We start from the raw sequence: 6,869 nt of genomic DNA, 5'->3' as shown, positions 1-6,869 counted from the left end.
TTTTTTTATGCTACTAAAATTGAAAACAAAATAAATACTTACAAAATGTGGATTAATTAGCTGACCTTAAGTCTTTATAACCTTCTCAACCAGGCATTGTATTGTCTTTTCAATATGACCAAAAGTCTAACCATCATAATCCTTCTAGGCTTTTCTACAACCATTAAAAGCCATCTTTGAATTTCTTTTCCCCCTCTTTTTAAGTCTTGTTTACTTGAATAAAATCTAACTAAACCAAGAAAACAAGTAATTTTGAAACAAAATACAACTTCTCTCGTCGGATTAATTTTCCTTTAATTTTCTATAAATTATTGTGTATAATACAGTCAAAAGAAGAAAATATAAAAATTAACATTTGTCATATTGTCTACTCAAGCAATCTTTCAGTCCTATATCGTACAATTATAATGTTAATATTCTAAAACAAATATAAACCTCAATGTCAATAGTTCAAATCCTCTAATATTAAACTAAAAAAAACAAAGAAAATAGTAATTTCACATTGATTGTCGATTTTTATTTGAAGTGTTATAATAAGATTTCTAATTATCTCAACTTTTTATATCTTCAAGTAAGTATTACTTTAGAGAAGTGATTTAGTGTAACAACTCATCTCTTGCACAAACTAGTTTCTATAAGGTATAGTCTGATTTTTAAAAAAAATTATCTTTAAACCTTCGTGAATATAATTTACGGAAAGTTTAGTCCTTGAGTTTTATTATTTTATACTTTAATATTTACACTTTTAAATTTGTAACCATTCATTAAATTTAAGTATAAGTTTATATTATGTAATGACTCTCTATATATTTAAATTTATAAACATATTCAATTTCTAATCGACTTATCAATGAACATAAGTAAGATATCATTAAATCTTAACAATATGTGCAATTATAGTGACCAAATTATTGAAAAAAATAAAAACACAAAACTTAATTCATTACCAGATAATATTTATAGGCCTAAATTGGTTACTTAATTGAAAGTTTAGAAACTAAAAGATTCTTAAAGGAACTCCTTATATAATGTTACTTTTATATGGGAATCTTATTTAATTTTCAATTGACGTTAATAATTTTATTGAAGTTGGTTAAATAATAATAAGAATTTTAGTGTAAGAGAAAACACAATTTAAATACATTTTCACAACTAATAAAGTTTATAGAGATTAAATTGTGGAAGAAAAATCAAGAAGAAACTAATTAGCCTATAGTAATTTTACTAAAATGAAACAAAATTCAAAGGGATGTTTATATATATATATATATATTTTTTTTAAAAAAAAAAAGAAAAAGAAAAGGTAAAAATGTGAAGAATGAGGCATTTGAAAGATTCAAAACATTGGTTGGTGGGTCATTTTCATAGGGGATTTGAATTATTATTCCCATTAGATATTCTAACAATTCCTCACGCTACTTCCTACCCATTTCCACTTCCCTTCCTCTTTCAATTTTCCAAACCTTCTTTCCCACTTTACCCTCCATTTTCTCTCTCCTTAAATTTGATTTCTAATTACACCTTCAATTTTTTAGTTTTGTGTTTAGTATGTTCGTAAATTTAAAAGAATGTGAAATAATTCAAGAGTATCTTAGACATAACATTTAAAATTAAAGATTTATTGATACAAAATTGAAAGCTAAGGTCTCATTTGATAGTGCCTCTCCTTTTTAGTCTTTGTTAGTTGGAAATATCTTGAATTTGTTACCTTGTGTGTGGAACAACCAAGTATGGAGGTCTCATCGTACCTAAGTTATTTATATATTTGCCATCTCTATATAATTTTATGTTTATGACCATAGAATTTAGATCAGTGTACTATGTAAACTCTTGGTATTTTGTAACCTTTGTCTCTATAAAATTATTCTCCCTTTGCCACATGGACCTAACTAACATACTATTAGTGAACCACGTAAATCTGTGTGTAAATTCTTTTATTATTTTATGGTTTTTGTATTCTTTATTTGCCAATTTCACAACCTATGTTTTTAAAAGGGAAATTTAAATTAAAAGGATATTGTCCTTTTAGAAATCATTTAGGAAAATATTGTTGTTGTTGTTTTTTTTTTTTTTTAATAACTTGAGGGTTCAAAATTCGACCAAGGTAGGTCGGATTTTCAACCCTCAACATTGCCTTTTTTTTTTCTTTTTTAATTATTACACATTCCACCTTTTTCTTTCTTTCTTCTTTCTTTTTTTTTTTTTTTTTTTTTTTTAATTTTTCCATTTTATAAAAAAGATTTTCTAAAAAGATTTTATTATTTTATTTAAAACTCTAAAAAGAATAAATTAAAAAAATAATATCTCATAAAATAAAAAAAATGTAAATTAAATATCTCATTTATATAAAAATAATTACAAAAATAAATGTGTCCCACAAGGCGGACGTCGTCGATTTCGAGGCTGGTTGTCGTCGTCGACTTCGAACTTGAGGTTGCTCGGTGTTTCTTCTTGATGTTGCTCCTGGTACCTCTGCAGGCACTTCATAATATAAATATTCATTATGCTCTCTAAACCCCAACCATGGTCCATACACGTATGAAGATGAAGGACCAGCCTCTCAGTCATAATGTCCTGAACCAAATGCTGACATCATCATCATCGGACTAACATAATCAGTTTGACTCTGCGTCTGCATCATAGGGGACAATTCTTCCACATTATGTGCAACCATCATCAAACTCATCCTCTTCCCGAACATGTCCTTTACGTCTAGGAGACTGGTAGAGGAACAATAGGTATATCATACAATATAATGAATTTCTCCACATAACTTTGGTTGTCACTACATATAGCAAGAACCTGGTTCGGATAATTCGCAACCTCACAGAGCCTACTGTTGTTCGATCTCTGTGAATTATAATAATTTAGACAATATTTAAATAAATTTAAATTAAAAATAATTAGATAATATTCATTCATTTACCAAATGACCCACAGCTGCTCGGACGAGTGACGTAGCGCCTTGTGATATTATTATACCAATGAATATATTCTGGAGTGACATCTGTATCAAACTGTTCAAGAGAAACCCTCACTGCAATAAACCTTGCACGATAGTACCATCGCACTACCAAATGTGCAACTTTTTCGGATCAATCTCCAATCCTTAGGTCAATATCATGCAGTACGGGTTCAGTATTACAAGGCGATGGGACATCCTGCTGAAAACCGAATTGTCTCATCACCGAAGATGCCACTCATCAACGTGAAAACATATGAGAGGACTCATCGTTCGCCATATGTTTTGACCATTCGTACAAAAACAGGCAAAGTATGCATAATAATTTTGTACAACTCCACAAAATATTATATTAGAGAATATTAAAGACAAATACAATAAAAATGTGTATAAAATAATCAATTAGGTTCAGTGTAATGTACCTAATCAGGTTGAAGCAGATCAAATATGTATCTATACTGGCTAACTATATGTGTGGTTGTCCTAGTCACACAGAATTTGTCTCTCCACCTAAATTTTTAAATTGATAATTTAGAATTTAAATTAACTAGATCAGTGATATAAAATTAAATTGAATTAAAACAACATACCGAGAACCATAGGCTCATCCAACTAACTGAGCGTCATTAACATGTTGTAGCTGTGGAGCCATTATTGGAAATCGCTCCCAAGCCCATAGTTGCAAAAGTATGAGAGGCCCAACTATCTCTCGAACCTCAGGTCTTGTTGCTTTGCATAACTGTCTATACAACCATGCCAAGCATGCTCCACCCCACGAATATCGCCCCGCATCATGGAGGTTAGCTAACAGTGGCAGGAACATCAAGTGAACAAAATGACTTGATTTATCTGAAAACAGACTTCCACCCATCATTTGTAGTATATATGCTCGCGCATATGTTATGACGATTTCCTCGTATGCATCATTTGTGAGCTTAAGAAATTGTGTTCCTAACCATATTAAACTTAACCTCGATCCTTTAATCTTGTCGGCAGGTGGGGTCGCACCGAGGTATAGTTGACAAACTTCTGACTAGTCATCATACATCACTCCGGTGACTAACTCACCGTCAACAGGTAACCCCAACAACACTTCTATGTCTTGTAGAGTGATAGTGCACTCTCTAACAGACATATGAAATGTATGCGTCTCGGGCCTCCATCTCTCGACCAAGGCTGTGATCAGATACCAGTAATAAATCATAATCTGGTAACCCATAGAATCTAGATGTGTGCAGTAGCGGTAGTATTCGAGGGTGGAGCGGGATAGTGCGCTGGAGAACTGCCTCTCGACGCCTGCAAGATATTTCTCCAGTAGTACGATCTCGCCATACAACAGATGATCGATGAATGGACTGGTCGTACAAAACATCGGGATCAACATGTCCTGGGTTTAAAGCCATGATATAAAAGAAAAAAAAAATATTTATTTCTCAATTAAAAAATTATTTGTTTCTCAATTAGAAGAATAATGTATAACTTAATTAGAAGAATAATGTACAACTTAATTAAAAGAATAATGTACAACTTAATTAGAAGAATAATGTACAACTTAATTAAAAGAATAATGTACAACTTAATTAGAAGAATAACGTACAACTTAATTAAAAGAATAATGTACAACTTAATTAAAAGAATAATGTACAACTTTATAATAAAAAAAATTGAATATACAATAAAAGTATCTACACTTTAATTGAATAAACATGATAAAGAGTACTTATTTCTCAATTAAAAGAATAATGTAAAACTTTATTGATTACAATAAAAAAAATTGAATATGCAATAAATTATTATAAAAAAATTGAATATACAATAAATTATAATAAAAAAATTGAATATACAATAAATTATAATAAAAATTGATAATATATAAAAAAAAAGTATTTATTCATCCTAACTATCTGGAGCCTATCTTAGTAACAAATGACACTTCCTTCGATTATGTCCTCACTGATTACAAAATCCACATCGTTGTCGAGTGGCTGGTTCTGTCCAATCCATCTCGTTGTGATAACGTGAACTTTGCAGTTTACCAGGTTTTCTCAACAACGATGGATCAGGATATAAGACGGACATATTAGGGTGCGTGATCCAATAATCTTCATGCGGTACAGGTTGAAATTGAGGAGAGTAACATTCAGTATACGTTGACAATTTGTAGTAGTCCTCAATAAAATTTTCGTAGTTCATGTTAAAATGTGAGCAAACGACCATAAAATGCGAGCATGGAATGCCTAATGCTTGCCACTTGTTACATGAACAGTACCGCTCGAACCTGTTTAGCCTCAATATTTGAATGTTTCCTCCTTTGGCATTGAGACTATGACGTCCGGTCTTCACATGAAACACATCTTCATACCAATCGTATGATTGTACTTCATGTTTACTAGATCGTGCAACCCATTTATTTATTTTCTCGTGTGCGTACCTGGATTTTTACTTCATCTAGTATTATAAATATATGTTTGAAATAAATTAATAATATATATATACACATATATATATATAAATAATATTACCGGGTGTATTTATCTTGACGCTCCAATGCATCCCTTATTTCTTCTCTTCTTTTCTCGAAATAATTCACGCATTTGAAGAATGTTATCTAAGCAAGAGCATTTATAGGCAACATTTGAGCTCCTTTGAGGACTCCATTTATGCACTCTGATAGATTTTTCGTCATCCTCCATATCTGAATCCTCCATCATGTGCTTGAGTCTATTGCTCTAAACTAATGTTGTAAAAAAACTCAGACAACTCTGATTTATTCCTTTGATATCTTCAATTGCTTTGTTGAACTTTCGAATTTGAAACTGACACCCGGCACGATAAACATAATTTTTCAATGAATTAAAATTATACTTTTTTATTGAAGTTGCTGACGATATGTCGTAAGCAGAAATGATGGTGACATTTCGGTCCCGTCCAACCATTTGCTGGATTGTTCACTGCTGCGATTATACCAGCATGTCGATCTGAAATTAAACACACCTCTTCGTGTATTAAAATTTCTCTCAGGTGTTTCAGGAACCATCCCCACGAGTCTGCGGNAACACACCTCTTCGTGTATTAAAATTTCTCTCAGGTGTTTCAGGAACCATCCCCACGAGTCTGCGGACTCTTCATCAGCAACGGTAAATGCAAGTGTAGGAAGATAACCGTTCGAGTCAATTGATGTAGCAATCAACAATTTTCCTTTATATTTGTCGTATAAGTGTGTACCATCTATCTGAATTATCGGCTGAAATTTATTAAAAGCTTCTATACAAGGACCAAATGCCCAAAATACAGAAGTTAGGATAACATGGCCTTCAGTAAGCATTTCTTTAACTCTCCACTCAACACGTGTTCCGGGATTGGTTTGTTTAACCATATATAACCACCTGGGCAACAATTTGTAAGACTCATCCTAATCACCAAACACTTTAGCCAACGCTTTTCCTTTTCCCTCCCATACCCTATGGTAAGGAACATGATATCCAAACTTTGATTTAATGTCAGACTGCAGTTGACTCACACTAATACATGGTTTTTCTCTTACAGCATCACAAAAATCTAGTTCAATCATTGATGAATCTAATTGCACGTGACTTTGACTTAGTTCTGAATAAAAACATGTATGCTGCTCATCATACTTAGTGATCTCCAACAAGCCATGCGATTTTTTCTTTATTGCACGAAGTCTCCACTTGCAACCTTCCTCCCACTTCTTACACTGAATTGTCCAAATCGTCGGTGTAGATTTAACAACCTCATATGGTGCGTGACACTTTATTGCAAAACATTTGACCGCGTGTTGTAGCATTTCCTTGTCTTGAAAATCATCCCTTTATACAATTGAGTATTGTCAACGTCCACAGGGGTTACAATTGGGTCATGTTCCCGAATGCTATTCAGTACATTC

This window comes from Benincasa hispida, chromosome 4, assembly GCF_009727055.1.
Source record: "Benincasa hispida cultivar B227 chromosome 4, ASM972705v1, whole genome shotgun sequence".
Classification (NCBI taxonomy): domain Eukaryota; kingdom Viridiplantae; phylum Streptophyta; class Magnoliopsida; order Cucurbitales; family Cucurbitaceae; genus Benincasa; species Benincasa hispida.
The sequence above is the reverse complement of the archived record's forward strand: the minus strand, read 5'-3'. Positions refer to the sequence as shown.